The sequence below is a fragment of the Episyrphus balteatus genome, chromosome 4 (assembly GCF_945859705.1).
Source record: "Episyrphus balteatus chromosome 4, idEpiBalt1.1, whole genome shotgun sequence".
NCBI classification, from domain to species: Eukaryota; Metazoa; Arthropoda; class Insecta; order Diptera; family Syrphidae; genus Episyrphus; species Episyrphus balteatus.
In genome coordinates, this window is record NC_079137.1 from 47,272,463 (window position 1) to 47,290,974 (window position 18,512).

Below are 18,512 nucleotides of genomic sequence, written 5' to 3' on the forward strand. Positions count from 1 at the left end.
TTATGATCTCAGGATTTCCAATTTTTGGAGATCTCAAGAAAATAATAGAAAAATGTACTAAAAAAGCTTGCAAATACACATCGTACAACAAAGACAACTGGAAAGTCATAGTCGAAGAAGCCGACGAGTATAGATCTGTCACTGAAGAACTGAGCAAACACAAAATTCAATGGCACTCATACGAGAACAAAGCTACAAGGCCAATAAAAGTAATAGCCAGAGGTCTTCATTCCTCGTGCTCTCCCGAGGAAGTAGTGGAAGATCTTGTACAAAAAGGCTTCAAAGCCCTAGATGCAGTCAATCTATTTAAGAATGAGACAATAAAAAACTCCTCTGGAGAATCGACGACAAGTAAGAGGTTACTACCTTTATTCATGCTAACTTTTGATAGTAAACAAAGTGTCGAGGAGATTTATAAAGTAAGATCAATTTTGGGCATAGCTGTTAAAATTGAACCACTCCGAAAATCTAAAGTTGTTCCGCAGTGCAAACGTTGCCAAGCTTTTGGTCATACCCAAAAATACTGCAACCGCGAGTTTGCTTGTGTAAAGTGCGAAGGAAAACATGCAACTAAAAATTGTCCGATGAGCAAAGATCAGAAAGCAAAATGTGTGAACTGCCAGGGTAATCACCCGGCAAGCTATAGAGGCTGCCCAGTTGCCAAAAAATTCCAAGAGTTCAGAAGCAAAAATACATCTGCTAGAGACAAACCCAGAAACACAGTAAATACCGTTTTAACTGCTGAAAACAATACTAAGAATGAACCGCCTAAAAAAGCTGTTCAAAGTAAAAGCGATGAAAATAAAGCCTATTCTCAGATTCTAAAAAATGAGCGGAAGAATGAAGAGACTTCCATAAAAGAAATGCTACACCTCATTCTTCAAAGAATTGATAAACAGGATTTGAATATCAAACAGTTAAGCGAAAAAGTCGCTATTAAAAAACAATGATGGACAGAACACTTAAAATCGCTACATGGAATGCAAACGGTCTTTTACAACACTTATCCGAATTAAAAATCTTTTTAGATCTAGAACATATAGATATTTGCCTGGTGTCCGAAACTCACTTCTCCAATTTGCAAAGTCTAGATAATGTAATAGAAAACTATTCATGTTACCACGCTCCACATCCAGCTGACAAGGCAAGAGGTGGATCGGCGATTCGTATAAAAGAAAGCTTAAAACATTATGAAGAAACCAAGCTTACTAATGAAAATATGCAAGTAACAACTATAAGTATTGGTATGAAAAAGAAAGAGTTTAAGATAGCAGCTATATACTGCCCACCAAGGCGCTCCCCGACAGAAGATGACTATACAGATCTATTAAATCTTCTTGGGCATAACTTTCTTGTTGGTGGAGACTTCAATGCGAAACACACCCATTGGGGTTCAAGACTTATATCAACAAAAGGCAAAAGACTTTTCCAAGCAGGCCGTAAATACAATTGCGAATTCTATTCCTCCAGGTCGCCTACTTACTGGCCTTCCGATACTAACAAAATACCAGATCTTATTGACTTTTTCGTAGCTAAAGGAATCAAACGAAATCACATTAGTGTCGAAGGTAATTATGACTTGTCATCAGATCATACTCCAGTGATTCTAACACTAAGTGAATCGGAAGTAATAGAAAAAAGTAATCCAAAGCTTGTAAATAAGAAAACAAACTGAAGTGATTTTAGAGAAAGGCTTTTAAGTTTTATAAATTAAAGATCTCCCATGGATACAATCGAGCAAATTGACCATGAAGTGGAACAATTTATTGCTGATGTGCAACAGGCCGCTGAAGAAAGTACTCCAACATTTTCTAATGGAAGACAAAATGAAATAAAATATCCTTTAGAGATAAGAGAGTTGATAATAGAGAAAAGAAGAGCTCGAAGAAAATGGCAAAATACTAGATTTCCAGATGATAAAACAACGTTTAACCGTATAAGCAACAATCTTAAAAAACAAATTTATAAATTCAAAAATGATTCACTCAGTACATTCCTAAAGAATTTAACGACTGATGCTTCAACCGATTTTTCGCTATGGAAAGCAGCCAAGCGCCTGAAAAGACCGCAGTTACTAAACTCTCCCTTGAAATCTCAAGATGGGAAATGGATCGGTAACCCAAAAGAAAAAGCTAACCTTTTCGCGGAGCATCTTGCGAATGTTTTTAAGCCATACCCAACAAACGCGGCTGAAAATAGCTTACAGTTAGTTGATAAGATTGATGAAAGTGAAATACCAATTGTAAGATTAAAAGAAATAAAAAGTATGTGTTTACATCAACTATCAAATAAAAAATCACCAGGTTACGTTCTAATTACTGCTCAGGTTATGAAAGAAATGCCTTTGAAAGCCTTCATAAAACTCCAATATATAATAAATGCATGCCTTAAGCAACGGTATGTCCCACACCATTGGAAAATTGCTGAAGTTATTGTCATACCCAAGCAAGGTAAGCCACCTACAGAAGTGACGTCTTACAGACCAATATCGCTTATACCAATTATGGCAAAAGTTTTTGAAAAACTGCTTCTGAAGAGACTTAGCAAAATTATAGAAGAAAGAAGGTTAATCCCAAATCATCAGTTTGGCTTTAGAAATAAACATTCCACGATAGACCAAGTTCATAGAATAACGGATGTAATAGAAAAAGCATTAGAAGAAAAACAAGTATGTTCAGCTATTTTCTAAGATGTTGCTCAAGCCTTTGACAAGGTTTGGCATGAGGGACTTGAGTACAAACTGCAAAGGGATCTTCCCAGACAGTACTATGAAATATTAAAATCGTACATCTCAGACCGATTGTTTAGAGTAAGGTACGATCAAGAATATTCGGAATTGAAGAAAATAGAAGCCGGTGTACCACAAGGAAGTGTCCTAGGTCCTACCCTGTATTTACTATACACAAGGGATATCCCAGTTGGGAATCACACCATAATGGCTACTTTTGCAGATGATACCGCAATTTTGGTACCCGACAAATGTGTCTCTAGGGGAGCAGTAAAGCTGCAATATGCCGTCGACACAGTCAGAGATTGGACCGAAAAATGGCGTATCAAACTCAATGAAACAAAATCTTCACATATAAACTTTAAAAATAAAAAGATAAACAATATTCCAATATTCATTAATAATCAAGCTGTACCTTACGCCAATACGGCCAAATACCTTGGAATGACTTTGGATGCAAAGCTAAAGTGGAAAGAGCACATCAAAAAGAAAAGAGAAGAACTAAACTTGAAATATAGAAAAATGTACTGGTTACTTGGTAACAACTCTGATTTATCAACCCAAAACAAAATAATGCTGTATAATCAAGTACTAAAGCCTGTTTGGACCTATGGTATCCAATTATGGGGCTGTACAAAGAAAACAATTACCGAAATCATCCAAAAATTCCAAAACAAAGTCCTTCGTGGAATAGTTAATGCACCTTGGTACATAAGAAATAGCGATCTACATCGTGACCTACAAATAGAAACGGTTACAGAAGTTGTTAAAAAATACGCTGTATCGCATAATCAGAGACTGCAAAGTCATACCAATTCTGAAATGGTGTCCGTCTTGAATACAAGAAACCATGTTCGGAGATTAAGAAGAACCAAGCCTCATGAGCTTATGGTCTAAAAAAACATGGGAAAGTATTAAAAGTTTAAACTTCCCCCAAAGTGATTTTACAAAGTTAAGAAAGAAAAATCTGATGTCGATCTCTCAAGATTGGTCCTGATAAAGAGGTGGTTTTAGTGGTTAAGAGTCCCACACTACTTGGTGTCGAATACTGCCAAGTGTCTTTTGAAAAAAAAAACCTTAGCCCTAATCGTTTGCGAGGTGGCAAAGTACTACTAGCGATTTTCAATGGAACGCACTTTCAACGAATTCAATACAAATCTTATCTACTCGGGAAGAAGAGCATGAGTAGATGATATAGTACTAGATTAACCAAAACATCTACTAGTATTAGACTACCACCTCCAATGGAACAGGGCTTTTCATGTTCGCTGATGACTTTGAAGACTGTAAAATTTTTCCAAAGTCGACAACGAAAATGCTAACGAAAAAATATCATTGAGTATTCTGTCAAAGTTAATAAAAAAATTCAAAATTAATTTAAAATCAACGGAAAATAATTTTTATAGCAAGAAATAAATTAAAAGTGAAAAAACGTCAACACTGCTCTTGGAGTCAAGAAAAATGCACAAGACAGTAAAAAGTAAGTGACAAATGAATGAAAACTCTCCAATTTTGCGCTAGAGCTGCGTACTGAAAAACGAAAAGCAAAACGAAATTTTCCGTTCAGGATTTCGTTAACGAAATTTTGTATGGAAAATTTCTGTTCGCTTCAGCAGCGTACTAGGCTTTAAAGATGAAAAAATTTCCGAATTTTCAGACAAGGGGTACCCCTTGGATAATTTTCGAAAATCTTAAAAAAATAAATTTGTAATTTTTTTTAGCTGAATGCACAGGCATGTTCACTGTCATCTCATATCTGTAAACCAAAACTTGTTTCGAGGCTTTGATTCGGAAATATCTTGTTCTGGATGAAAACAAAAAATATTTAGATTGCAAATAATTCAGCAACGCGAACTCCTACAAACTTTTCGTTTCAGTTATGAATAAAGTCTAAAGATTCCTTTCTTTTGATGTCTCGTTCGATGAAAATTTTTGAAAATTCCGAATTTTTAGACAAGGATAATAGGTTTGTGATAATAAATGTTAACCCGCCCATTATTTCCGATTGTGTTTGACTCTACCTTAAAAACGAAATTTCTTTTCCGGTATTTAGTTTCAATTTTTAATACAAATCCACCGTTCAGCCAAAGATTTAAACATATTACGAGGACTTATATAATGCTTTCTCTAAAAAAGACATCAAAGGTAAGAAAATTCGAGCTCCTTATAATAAACTTATAATAGCCCTATAATAGCTAAAGTAAAGAAACCATATCAAATACATTTTGCTCCAACCCTATTTATAACTCAAAACCATTCAAATCATTTCAATTACCTAACCTGAAATATATTTTTTTTTTTTTTTCAAAAACTTATTACTTCTCATTTATGAGAATACTTTTCACCCCTAAAGCCCAAAGCCACTTTCGAAAAGGGACTTTTTTTCTGCAAGAATGATCTCTCTCAATAAGAAGTTTAGGTGAGTTAACATTGCGGTGGTCGAATGAGGCTTTGTTCAAAGTCTATCTTTTGATGATATTTTTCTTCTGGCCGCACTTCAAATGTAAAAGAAAACACAAACTCTAGAAAGGACAAAAAAAAAACGAGGTTTATTTTTGAGAAAAAAATTGCGAAAGCCATAGCGCCAAACTATGTACATAAATAAAGCAACGCTCAAACGAAAAAGCAAAAGTCAAACGCCAAAAGCCAAAGCCAAAGCACTGCAACTTCACTAACGCAAAACAAAAAGAAAGCAAAAATACAAAAAAAAAAAAAAAAAAAATGCTGCCAAACCGAATACAAGTTTTGTATTCATTTTTAATTTCCTTAGCGTGGCCATTTAGAGCGTAATGATTGCGAAAAGTGCGCCTTCATAAGAATAATATTCCCTTTGATAGCGTGTTATCCTTTTGACTGTTTATATATAATTTTTTTTTATTTTGTGTTTGCCTAGGTACCAACTATTTGTTTCGTTTGTAGCCAGGTACAAATGCTTTATAAATGACGTGTTGTTGCTCTTCAGAATTTTATTTTCCGCTCAACAAATAAAAACTTTTATTTTTTTTTTCTCATATACATAGGTACCAACAAGGTAGGTAGGTATTGTACCTATAAATATGCGTCCCTGCGTGTGACTATAGTGTAGTTTCTGCTGAAAACTGAAAGCACTATACAACACCCACAAAAGAGTCACGCTTTTTCAGTCAAAAAATAAAGGATGACAAAAGTCGGCTTCGTTTTTTTTTTGGAGCCCTCTTTAAGGATCACACAAAAAAGCTATAGGTACAGGTACTCTATATTAACCCATAGTGAGAGTCCCTCTTGTGGCACTTTTCTTTTTTTTTTAGCCTTTTCCCATGCTCCAGTGAGTTTTCCCTTGTTAATGAACAAAACAAACACTTTTGGAAAATGCCTTTTCACTTTGTTTATCCTTGCTCCTTTACGCATGCATTAAATGCAAACGATCAAAAAGTTTTGTATGAGAAGAGAATAAAGGATGAGCACTGTGTGCTGAACAGAACAGAACAGAAACACTCCATTCGAGCAGCACACTGATGGTGAACTGGTGAAAGAATCGAACTCTCGTACACTTTCTCCCATCCATCGTTATGTTGACATAATTAATATTTAATTCAATTAAAACATAATTTATTAAGAGCAAAGCCGGGTGCACAGAATGTGTACAGTACAAGTGTAGTACTAGTACCTACCTGCATATGCTTTCTGTAGGTACACTGGGCTGGTTGGTTCGGTTTGGTTGGTGGTTTATGAAACGAGCGAGTAACTTGCAAGACAATATTGAAATGAATTCAACAGAGGACCGCCAAATTACCAAGAGTGTTTGCATTTCAAAGGCAGGCAAAACATAAATGAACCAAAACAGTCTGTTTGACAAAAAGTAGTACACTCCTCTATTCGCTACTACATCTTTATACTTTGAGCCATTCATTCTAAAATTAAACTAAGCAACTTAAAAGCAGCTTTACTTTGCAGGTGGTACTACTCATGAGTTGAAATCTAGTACAACAAATACATATTCCCGATCTACTCGAGCAGAAGTACTAGATTTACTATTCATTTATTCATTAGCCCCGTTCCATTGGAGGTGGTAGTTTACTCATGAGTAGATCTAGTACTACAAATAACACAGAATCTTCTACTCGAGGAGATAGGAATGTGTAGTTGTTGTACTAGATTTCTACTCACGAGTAAGCTACCACCTCCAATGGAACAGGGCTATTAGTAGCCTACAACCTCCAAAGAAACAAGGGTAATTTTTATCCTTTAGCAGCCTTTCTTCCAGCTACAGCAGCGACTGTTTCACCAGCTTTTGAAAAATTTTGTGTGCTTGTTCAAGCACTGATTTACGAACACTTGCATCATGTTTGGGACGTTTTTATACAACGGTTAAATTTTCATGTTTATAAATTTATGTTTTGTTCTGCGAATTGGGTTAAAATAATTAATTCCAATTGGACTTTTTTTGACTCTAATTTGATTAAAAATCCCTCGAAATGAAATAAAATTACCCTCAAAAATTAGTTATTTTTAACAAAATTCAGCTAAAAAAATATCAAGTTAAATATTCTAGTATGTAAATGTAAGGAATTCTCAATTTCACATACCCACTTTCCCCACTTCATTACGATAAAATATAATCGGGGTGGAACGTGGGAAACAACTGGAAAACTTTACCACATCGCAAATTGGCAAAGTTTAAAAAACACGTTTTATGAACACCCCTAAAATCAAAATGCGGTTGATGGTGATTTATTTGAAGTCTATTTGGAGCTAGAAACTGAAAAAAAAGTATATTAAAAATTACTTTTTTCTATTTTATTATATTTTTTGTAAATATATTCCCACTTCTTGTAGTCATCAAAATTAAACATCAAACATTTTTCAACATTTACCAGATTCAGATGGTTTACCATAGTTTGGTTAAGTTTTTCCATACAAATTTTGACAGCTCGTTTACCGCAGTTACCACTTTACTACGTTTACCCGATTTCATGAATACCCCTACTATTTTGACAGTTTTTCATTAAGTCTTCGAACACTATTTCAAAAGTCATGTGCCTTTGGGAGGTGGCAAAGAACTAATAGTAGTTTACTAATGATTTTCAATGGAACGCTCTTTCAATAAAATCAATGCAATTCTTATTTACTCGGGGAGAAGAGCATGAGTAGTTCTAGTAGTAAATGTACTAGATTATCTACTCATGAGTAAACTACCTACATCAATGGAATGGGGCAATAGTTCACAGCTGTCAACAATATAGAAATACAAAAACAAACGATCAATTCGTAGATTTTCAATTTTTCAAGATGAATAATAAATATATGAAGATGTAGGTACTGGTACAATGTATTAATATTTTCACATTTACATTGGGCACGTTTAGGAAATATTAGGAGATATTTAGGCAACGTCATTTTCTGAACGGATATTTGAGTAAATTGACTAAATTAGTTTGGATATGACATATGATAGGTCTGTTTGGGTACTGCCTAAAATAGAAATATTACAATTTTTGTGAAAAATAATGTACAAAACTACACAGATCCAGAGTACCCAAACAGGAATTGGGTCAAAAATGTTGAAAAAAGTAGAAATATTTCTGTTTTAGGAAATCACCAAACAGACTTATTAAAGCCACATCTGGGGTGGAATCGGCTTAAATGATATTTGACTATCATATTTTTTACTATCAAATTTGATAGTCAACTATTTTCCATCTGTATAAGGTGATCGTTTTGAAATCATTTTTTATTTTGGTTTACTTGGTATCACTTGGGTTTGACATCTGTCAAACGTCAGTAAATTTCAAAATAACCGATACAGTTTCAGTTTTTCACTTCCATAGCTACAATAATTGAGAAGACAATTATTAAAAACGTTAAGTTGATATTTTTTAAAACGCTTAAAATAATAATTTATAACATTAATATCTACCTAGCAAACAAAACTCGAAAAGGATCGCTTACAAAGAATCCCACAAAATATTGTATCAACTTTCAATTCAGATGACAGATCCAAAATGTGTAATATACTCATGTCGTTTTCGATTGGTTTCACTCAAGAATTCACTCATTCTGAAATCGAATGGAACAGGTCAAGTCGCTTCCACTCAATTCTGTTTTTTTATTTTGTGTTTATTGCAAATGTCAAATATTGATATAATTTTTTTTTTTTTTTTCAAACGAAAAAATTATAAAAATTATAAATCTGAAGACGACGGAAGAAGAAAATGATAAAAAAAAATCATTCCACTGCATTAAGGTACCCATTTTAATCTTTTTATTAATTTCAATTTTAATTTAATTTGAATTTTTGAATGACAACAAAAAAAGAATGATTGAGTATTTTTTTGTTGACATTCTAGTGTTCATGTATTAGTGCTTCTGATTTTAAATCGAGAAGAGAATTTCTCTTCTGAGAAGCGTTCTGTCTGTCAGTTTTGTGCGAATAAAACACTTTCAGAAGGCTTCTGAATGATTCCGGACGCTTCCGGAGAGCCAATCGAAAACGCCATCAAAAAAGTATCTTTTGTTTTTCGAAAATTTTGTACGAGTCTATTAAAAACATGAAATATTATTTTGAAATTATTTTTTTTTTGTGTACAAAGGTATGATTGCACATTACTTTGAGTCGGGGAGGTAAAATATAATTTAATTTGTTCCTCAAGTCTGACTCTTCTATTTTCTATTTCATATTCATTTACTTTATTTTAATTTTGTAGGCTTAAAATAATTGCACAGGCACAAAGATATTCATTTTTCCCAAACAAAGTAAAAGCACCACGAAAACAAAAAAAAAAATATGCTACAAATTTTAAATTGTATCAAATTGACACCTAAATAGGTGTCAGCTGAAAAAGTCAAAAAAATATGATAGTCACTTTTGACTATCATCTTACACAGACGAATTTTCTTGAATTTGACAGTCAACTATCAAAAATCATCTTACACGATTCCACCCCTGGTTAAATTTTAACATATTTTATTCACAATGCTGCTAGTGTCAAAATTTCACCAAGCGTCAAATTTTAACCAACATTAAAACGCAATTTGGACACGGCCAAAGTGAAACAGCAAAAAAAATGCATTTTGTATGTTAGTTTCCAAACGATGTAGAAACTGTTAATACACTTAGGAGCAAAAAAATGGAATCAAACTTTTGCGTTTTTTTAAAACGTTAATTGGCCAGGATGTAATTGACATACATGAATGTTAATTGCACCATTAAAAAGCTTGAAACAAAGGCTTTAAATCAATACTAGGAACTTTAAAACTCGTTCACTTTATAAGGATCCAATCAACATAAATGAAGCATGTAAGCAAAAAAAGACTGAAACTGAAACAGAGAGTATCTGGAAAATTTAATATTTAAAAAAAATTAAGTGCAATTTATTGACAGATAACGTCAATAGTAACGGTAGGAAAAAAAAACTGAAATTGAAGAAGAGAATATCAAGAAAATTTAACATTTAGAAAAAAATGAAGTGCAATTTATTGACAGATAGCTATGATACTATCGTATGCATTTTGAAGTTTTTACCAACAATTAAAAGTAAAAAATACAAGCTTTTAAATGAGACCATAAAACTTGAAGAAACATTATTTTATCCATTGCAATTTTTGTTTTAAATAAAAATTATCTTTTTTGATTCCGTTTTTTTGCTCTTAAGTGTAGTTTGATATTCTTGGACTCTTAAGATTTGAAGAGACTTCACTTCACTAATTTTTTGATTTAAAGCAATAAACATAATTTTTGTGAAAAACAAATGATACGAGTAAGTATACCTCAACTTAAGATTAAGAAATCTGTTTGTTTGCATTAGGTACGAGGTTTTTTAAATACCACTTTATAAATTAGTTTTGATAATCTCGTAAGTCAATATTCATGTATATCGGAGTTTATTATGTCTCGAGTTTAATGTACGTATACCCACATAGCAATAGTTTATTGCCACCTACATAGCAATAGCATACAAAGAATTATATTTTATGTTTCTTAATTCACCGTTAAATAAATTGTTTTTCAAATAAATCTGCAAATTTTATATTACTTATGTTTGACTTTCCGGGAAGATAATTATGTATGCCAGTGACAAACAATAAGTCATAAACTAAAAAAAAAATAAGTTATAGGTACAAATAAACAGAGGTTTTAATTTAAAGCTGAGATATGAAATGTTTGTTCTTCATAAAAATTATAGTTTGTTTTTTTAATTTTAGGTAATTAAAAAATCAAAAACAAACTATTTCCAGGTATAAAAGAAGCTAAATATTTTTAAATTTTAACAGTTCAATCTCATCTTTCTAACAGTTTGTATAAATAATTGTTTAAAATTAACTTACAAAAATGCGTTTTTTGTCTTCTTTGCTGTTTTCGCTTTGATCTTTTCATTTTTCCACGTAAATGCTATTGCTTTATTAAAACGCGAAGTTTTTGATCGTAAATCAGTTATTGAGCAGGCACAAGAAGCTGGTCTAGCTGAGTTAAAACGTTCTTTTCTAACTGAAGAGGCACAAGAAGCTGGTAAAACAGTTGCTGGTGTAGCAGGAAGAAAGGAAGACATACAAACACTTTAATCCAATAAATAAATTACGTAATTTTTGATCTGATCTACTTTTATGTTGGTGCTGAAACTATAATAATAAATGTCTTGGCATATTCTTTTTAATAAGTAGTTTTGTTAATACATTATAACTATACTGAATTTTCGATTTGTATAATAAAATGAAATTGTAAAATTCTGAAATGGTATTTTTTTAACTCATTTTTTCAAGGTTTTAATACGTGTACTTCAGGTTTTTCAATGCAGACGAGACCAAAACTCGTTCGAAGAACTTTTTCCGCGAAACAATCTAAGATGTTTTTCTTTTTCTTTTTTCGTATGTTTCCATACTTGCAGTTAGTTTTCATTTTAATTCGCCTTCGTGGGATAAAGTCCTCATGAGTAGTTTACCATCTCTAAAGGAATGCATCTATTAGAATTAAAATGATTTTGCATACAAAAGGGCAACAAAAAGAGAAATCTATTACATTAAGATGGTCAACCTCATAATAGCCACGTTCCATGGGGATTTTAAAAGCGGAAAAGTACTAGAAGAACCTGTTTCTCATTGGTCAACCTCTACTGGTGAAGAGGTAAACAAACATTTTTCCCAATGCTAATTACAACAAAAAAGCTATTTTCAATACAAAAAAATGTTTGTTTACATCTTCACCAGCCCAGAAATGACAATCGCTGGAAGTTCCCCATTGGAGGTGGTAGTTTACTCGTGAATAGAAATCTAGTAAATCTAGTACAACAACTACACATTCCTATCTCCTCGAGTAGAAGATCATGTGTTAATTCTAGTACTAGATTTACTCATGAGTAAACTACCACCTCCAATGGAACGGGGCTATTTCTATCTCCTCTAGTTAATTTTAGTACTAGATCTATTCATGAGTAAACAACCACCTCCAATGGAATGGGGCTAAAGCCGAGTTGGAGGTGGTAGACTAGAAATCTAATACTGCCAACTACACATCCTATCTGCTCGAGCAGAAGATCATGTGTTAATTGTAGTACTAGATCTACTCATGAGTAAACAACCACCTCCAATGGAATGGCGCTATTTTATATAGCCATGCCTAACTAACAAATTCGCTACTATAATGACCCTGAGAAGCTTCTCGTCATGATTAATTTCACACCTTCAAAACTCGTATAAGACTGACAAGAAACAAAAAGCCGATCTTTTTTCACTCCTATTAAACTTCCAAAAATCATTATAGTGTGACACTTATAAGAAAATCAGAGAATATTTATACAATGTTTATAGAGAATTTTTCATCGCACCTATAAGGACACTACAAGAAACTGCACTGCAGAGAATATTTTTTAATGTTAATTTCGTAGGTAGTATAGCAGCTTTATAAGTTGCGAATAGCACTTTGGGTTCGAAATTCAAAAGTAATATTGTTAGTTTGGACTTCTTATGTAGTGCCAACTATTTCTTAGTGCCAACTATTTGAGTTGATTTCTGCTTTCCTTTTTTTTTGGGGAATTCAGCAATTAAAACTAATTAATTTGCAGGATTTACTATCTCCGAGTTAACTTTGCTCTAAAAATCTAGTCCAAAGTCATAAAACAAACCCGGAGGTTACTAACTAGAAAGCCTTTCAATTTTACATTTCTTTCAATTCACACTGTGCCACACACCTTTTCCACAAAAATATTTAATAACAATGTTTCAGCACACACAAAATGTTGGAAGCCCCCCGAAGGCATTCTCTCCATTGAACACAAAGATGATCCCAGGGGAATTATTCGTTTGCAGTTGTGTTTTGTTTGCAATACGATGGCACACTATATAGAGAGTACACAAAACACAGTCAGAGCACCAGAAGAGAGAAATATCTACTATAGCCACCTCAAGAGGCTGAAAAACAGATGGCTTAAGGTCATTTTATGTGTTTTCTTGTTTTCCTTAGGTTTTCTCGGATAGAAAGTACACAAGCAGTAACCTGGGACCATTTCCATTCCAGCACACAGACGTCCCTTATTTTTTTTTTTGTTAGTCGTGACAAAATGAAAATGGACTTAGCATACCATCATCCTTCCACAAAATCCTTAGCCTGATAGCAACAAGGGCTGTTGCAGACCAGACACATTTTGCCTAAAGCATTAATCTGCATAAAAAACGAATTCCCAAAAATTTTAGCCCAAACCTTCGGGTTTTATAATGTACACACACTAACCTCTGCCGCCTGCTGTGTGTCATAAGGGGATTCCTTTCCTATATATTTTTGTGGGTAGCAGGACGATGGAGAAGAGTGAAGTGTACAAGGATCATACAACCATAGCGCGCCATTAACATTTTATGCGATTTTAATAAAGCGAAAAAGATGAATGGGGTGTACCTATGTTCATAGATGTATTTATACACAATGAAGCGTTGTTGGATTTTGAGGAACACACTCATATGAGGGTTATCCTCTTGGGAAGACCTCTATTCTAGCGCGCTAGCTTCGGTATGAAGCTATGATGATGACGGGTTCCCTTTAAATATGCATTAATTGAAATTATTATCAAAGGGATTTGTATGAAGAACACCAGTTTGCAATATTTAAATCACACACATCTATCCCAGAGCTTCAATCCCATGACGATGATGGTTTGGGTGGGATGTGGTATTCTTGCATACATCAGATGTTGAGACTTTTCCATTTATAATGAGGCAGAGCAACACACTTGCCAGTCGGGTGTTGTGAAAGGTTAAGTGCTTTTCAGGTTCACATCACACACCAACCAAAACGTGTGACACATAAGTCTTTCAGCGCTGCCTTGGCATGTGTTTTGGGCTCGGAAAGAGACACTGTTGCCGATATCAATCTAAGAGAAAGGGTTTTTCTTCCGAGCGTTTCCAAGTGGAATCTTTATTTCATATCCCTTTGAGCAGCCAGCCTTAGAGATAAAAGGATCACTTTAGAGAAATCTTCCATATATTTGACGGGAATGAAAGTCAGAGAAATGCATTACCTTAATTTTTTTCCTTCTTCGTTTTTCCTCCCAAGGAATCATATAACGACAACTTCTAAGATTCTGTGTTTAATTGTGAAACGATTATAATTTCTACGATTGAGTGTGATATAGATATGTGTATCCTGCAGGAGCAAGCATATGCGAACATCCTTATACACAAAGGATATATGAATCTATTTTAGCATATTAAAAAAAAAAAAAACAAAAATACGCAGGAACATTTTAATTTTGTTTTAGTTGAAGGATTTTTGATTTAATGGGCTTGGTGGGTGGTGGTTTGATGGCTGGGTAATACGCAAAACGTGACGACGTGTAATTAATTTCACACTTGAAAGTCTTAATGTGACGAAGTCAAGGGGTGGAATTAATCTATTTTTTTTTTTTCATATTTCATTTTTCTTGTGATTGTGTGGGTTTTATAATTGAAATATTATGCTTTCCTTTTGCTTTATGTCAAAAATTGTTCGGTTGAACGCATTTTAAATGGGATGTGTGGTGCAAGCAGGAGCAGGTTTCGGCAGGAGCTTATACCTTTTTCCAAATTATATGCATTTCAAGGTCTGCATAATGCACTTGCACATGTTACGTTTTTTTGTAGAAGGTTCTGTTTAAATCTTATGCTAGGTTGGTCTTTGAAGTTCGATTTGGTATATGAAAAGAATTGCAAGTTCCTGGAAAAAATGCAAAATGCAAGTACCTACATTATACTCTATATTTGCATTATGATGAAATTTTACAATTGTGTGTAATGCATGTATGTACATAAATCTTGTACATAAAATGTAGGTATATTATGCTGCCAAACTGGAGTTTTGCGTGTTGGTTTTTTTTTTTTTTTTTTTTTTTGAGACAAAATTGTTGTAACTTCAACCATCCCTTTTGTTCTAAAAGTGTTTTGTTCAATTGTGTGTGACGTTAATGATTGTTAATTACTTTTTGCGAAGCTGTAAAGATTTTTTTAATAGTAAAAGGTAGACAAAAACTTCGGTATGAGTAACCTCAGCAGTTTCTACTACATCCAATTCTATTTCTCATAAGATCGAGAGCAGATTCAAAATAATTAATCGGATTTTTCGATAATTAAGGCATAGAATATTTAGATTTAGTATTTAGAACTTTACGAGTTCTTCTATTTCTCATAAGATCGAGAGCAGATTCAAAATAATTAATCGGATTTTTCGATAATTAAGGCATAGAATATTTAGATTTAGTATTTAGAACTTTACGAGTTCTAAACTAATATAGCCCCAACATTGTTTTTTGAGTTAAAAATAGAAGTTAAACACAATTGGGATAATTTGTGTCACAAACTACTGAGTGCATTGAGAGACAAATTTGTAAGCTCTATGAATTTTTAATGTTAAGTTCACATAATCTATTGTATCAGAAAAGTAATAGCGATTGATCGATTTTTTTTAAGCACGAGTTTAGTTTGAAGTAGGAAAAGAAAATAAATTTTTAAGACCCTTTCCCAAAAGTGTGGTAAGTGATGTGTTGGCGATTTTGTCGGTTCAAAGTTAAGACTCAGTTACTTCTGCAGAATTTGTATATACTTCCTACGTATATGGTTTAACCCTTTCACCGACGATTTGAAAAAAAAAAAACGATAAGTTTTGTTTAAAACTGAGATGATTTAATTCCGCATTGCCTCTTCATAGGTTAATTGTGGTACAAATTAGTTTAAATTATTAATTTTTTTTTTTTAAATAAGACACAGATCTTTTAGATAAAATCGAAATTAATAATATACATAAATAAAATGCATAGCTGCGTCGCACGTACTTGCTCTTATAGTAAAATTGCTAAGTATTTTAAAACTTATCCTGCAAAAACGACTAAAGATTAATTTTAATTTACTGTTATAACTTAAAAGTAATGCTAAATAAATAAAAAAAATTAAATTAATGAAGAAATCTATGAAGTGAATGGTTTTTATGTTTAAACAATGAATGTCATTACATTAAAAACAATACAAAATTTAAAAAATATAAAAATTATTGGAGCCGTTTCTTAAAAAAAACCTTAATTTGTATAGTTTAAACAAAAAATGTTTTAAATTTTTTTAAAATCCTACCTTATGTATTTAGAAAATTTTATTTATTTTTAATTTTAAGGTTACTAAAACGCTTTTGCATCATTTTTTTTTTTGTTGAAAGCAGGTAAATCGTTTACTAGTATAAGTCAGAAATGAAAAAAAAGTTTTATAAGAAACAGTTTAATTTTTTTTCATTTCAAAAGTACGACGCTACAGATTAAACAATAAATTTAAACAAAATCGTTATAGCCATTTTTAGGAAAAGTAAGATTTTTCATTTTAATATTTGTTTTTAATTTTTAAACTTTTTTCTTAGTTTTAACATTGAAGCCACTAAAACGTTTTTATAAATAAAATGCACGACAAGGTCGCACGTATCTGATCTTGTAGTTCAAAGTATCTATGTCTTAAATAACTTCTATTGGAAGTTAAAGAATTTGTAGTAAAGTTTTCAAAATCAAAATAGAAAAAATATTTTAAAAATTCCAAATTTTCAAAACTTTTTTTTTTTTTTTTTTGAAAATTTGATAACGGCAACGCCATATTTCCGTTCACCGATTTTTTTGAGAAAAACTAAAAAAAGCAGTTTTGTTAGAATCACTTAGACTATAATAACGTTTGATTCAAAATCGGTAGAGCCCGTTTTCGAGAAAATTGCAAAATCTCGAAAACCTTATATATAAGTAATAAGTATGTATTGTATACGTTATAGGTATACGTTTAAATGGAGTTATTACAAAAATAAAAAATAGGTCTAAGAAATTACATAAAAAACATCTCTACCAAGTTTCAAGCAAATACATCCATCCGTTTGAGCTTTAGCATCTAATCGATGTAGCACAAATGGACGGGGACGCACAGACGCACGGACGGCATTACGAAAACCACTTTTTAGATCTTCTCCTTCATCGTAGTGCTGGTTTTAACACTTGATTTTAACACAACACATGCACAAAAAGATCACATTTGTTTCATTTAAAATTGAAAGGTGAAATCTATTCTTAATTTCACTTTTAAAAATAACTTCATTTAAAGCTTCAAGGGAGAAAATCCTATTAATTTTGTATGCTTCATTGTATTCTTAATAGGAGTATACCTACATATATTTTAAAGAAAATTTATTTTAAAGAAAAAATTGGTTCAAAACTAAATGCTTCATTTGATTTTTTTTATATGTAAATCACTTATCACAGAGGTAATGAATTTGAGCTCTTATTGAGATTAAGTATGAACAAAATACTACAAAATATATCATATAATCTCAAGTACTTAATCTAATGCGTCACGATTTTGTAGTAGAATAGAAACAATTTATGTTGGTGTTATCTGAACTAAATATAAATTTATTTATGATTGGATCGACAATTTATGTTAAACGCTATGAATCAGCAGGCCCATTAGCTCAGTTGGTTAGAGCGTCGTGCTAATAACGCGAAGGTCGTGGGTTCGATCCCCCCATGGGCCAAGATTTTTTTTATTTAATTAATATTCAATTTGTTTAATAAAAAAAAATCATAATTATAAAATGCTTCATATTTTGTTTAATGAATATTTTTGTGTTTCCTTTTTTCAATGCTATAAGGTAAAAGCTTTTTGGGATTGGTTACATATTCTTTCAAAATAAGGTGGTATATAAAGCTAAGAATATTTTTTTTTATAATCTATTTTTAAATCTAAATGAAAAAAAAAAAAAATTAAAAATTAAGCGCTGCGCGCTGGTTCAAATATGCCTACGTAAAAAACCATTAATTTGAAGAGTTTTATTTAAACATATTTTTCCTACGCAAAATGAGGACTCGAATAAAAAAAAATAATCAAACAAAAGTTATGAATACAAACTCTTTAATTTTTGTAGAACTAATTTTTTGTATAATTTTTGATCTGGCAACAGTTAGTGCAACTTTCTGGAATGATAATAATAGATTTATTATTTTCATTATAGTCCAAGCGGCGACCGTCGAGTTACTTAGCTTATAAGGTTAGAGGTTAAAATTAGTGTCAAATGAAAGATAAATTGATACTGAAAATAAAAAAATAGGGTTGCCACTTCTAAAATGGGAACTTCCATGTGGCAACCCTATTTGAAAGGAAAAATTGTCACATAACTAATACATTCATATCTTTGTTGTTTGGCCAGATAAAAAAAAATTTGAAAAGCCAAACGAAAGCCAAAATAATAAAAAAAAAATAATAAAATAATATAAAGGACGTGACCCTACAAATGTGGCAACCCCATCCAAATGAAAACAACACTGACAAAAATCTT

General features: G+C 32.3%; 1 non-coding gene across 1 annotated transcript; it reads left to right on the forward strand.

The window, feature by feature from the left end:
* Positions 1–17,637: 17,637 nt before the first annotated feature.
* On the forward strand, positions 17,638–17,711 carry Trnai-aau (transfer RNA isoleucine (anticodon AAU)). The gene has a single exon. It is a non-coding gene; the product is annotated as a tRNA-Ile (tRNA).
* The last annotated feature ends 801 nt before the right edge of the window (positions 17,712–18,512 follow it).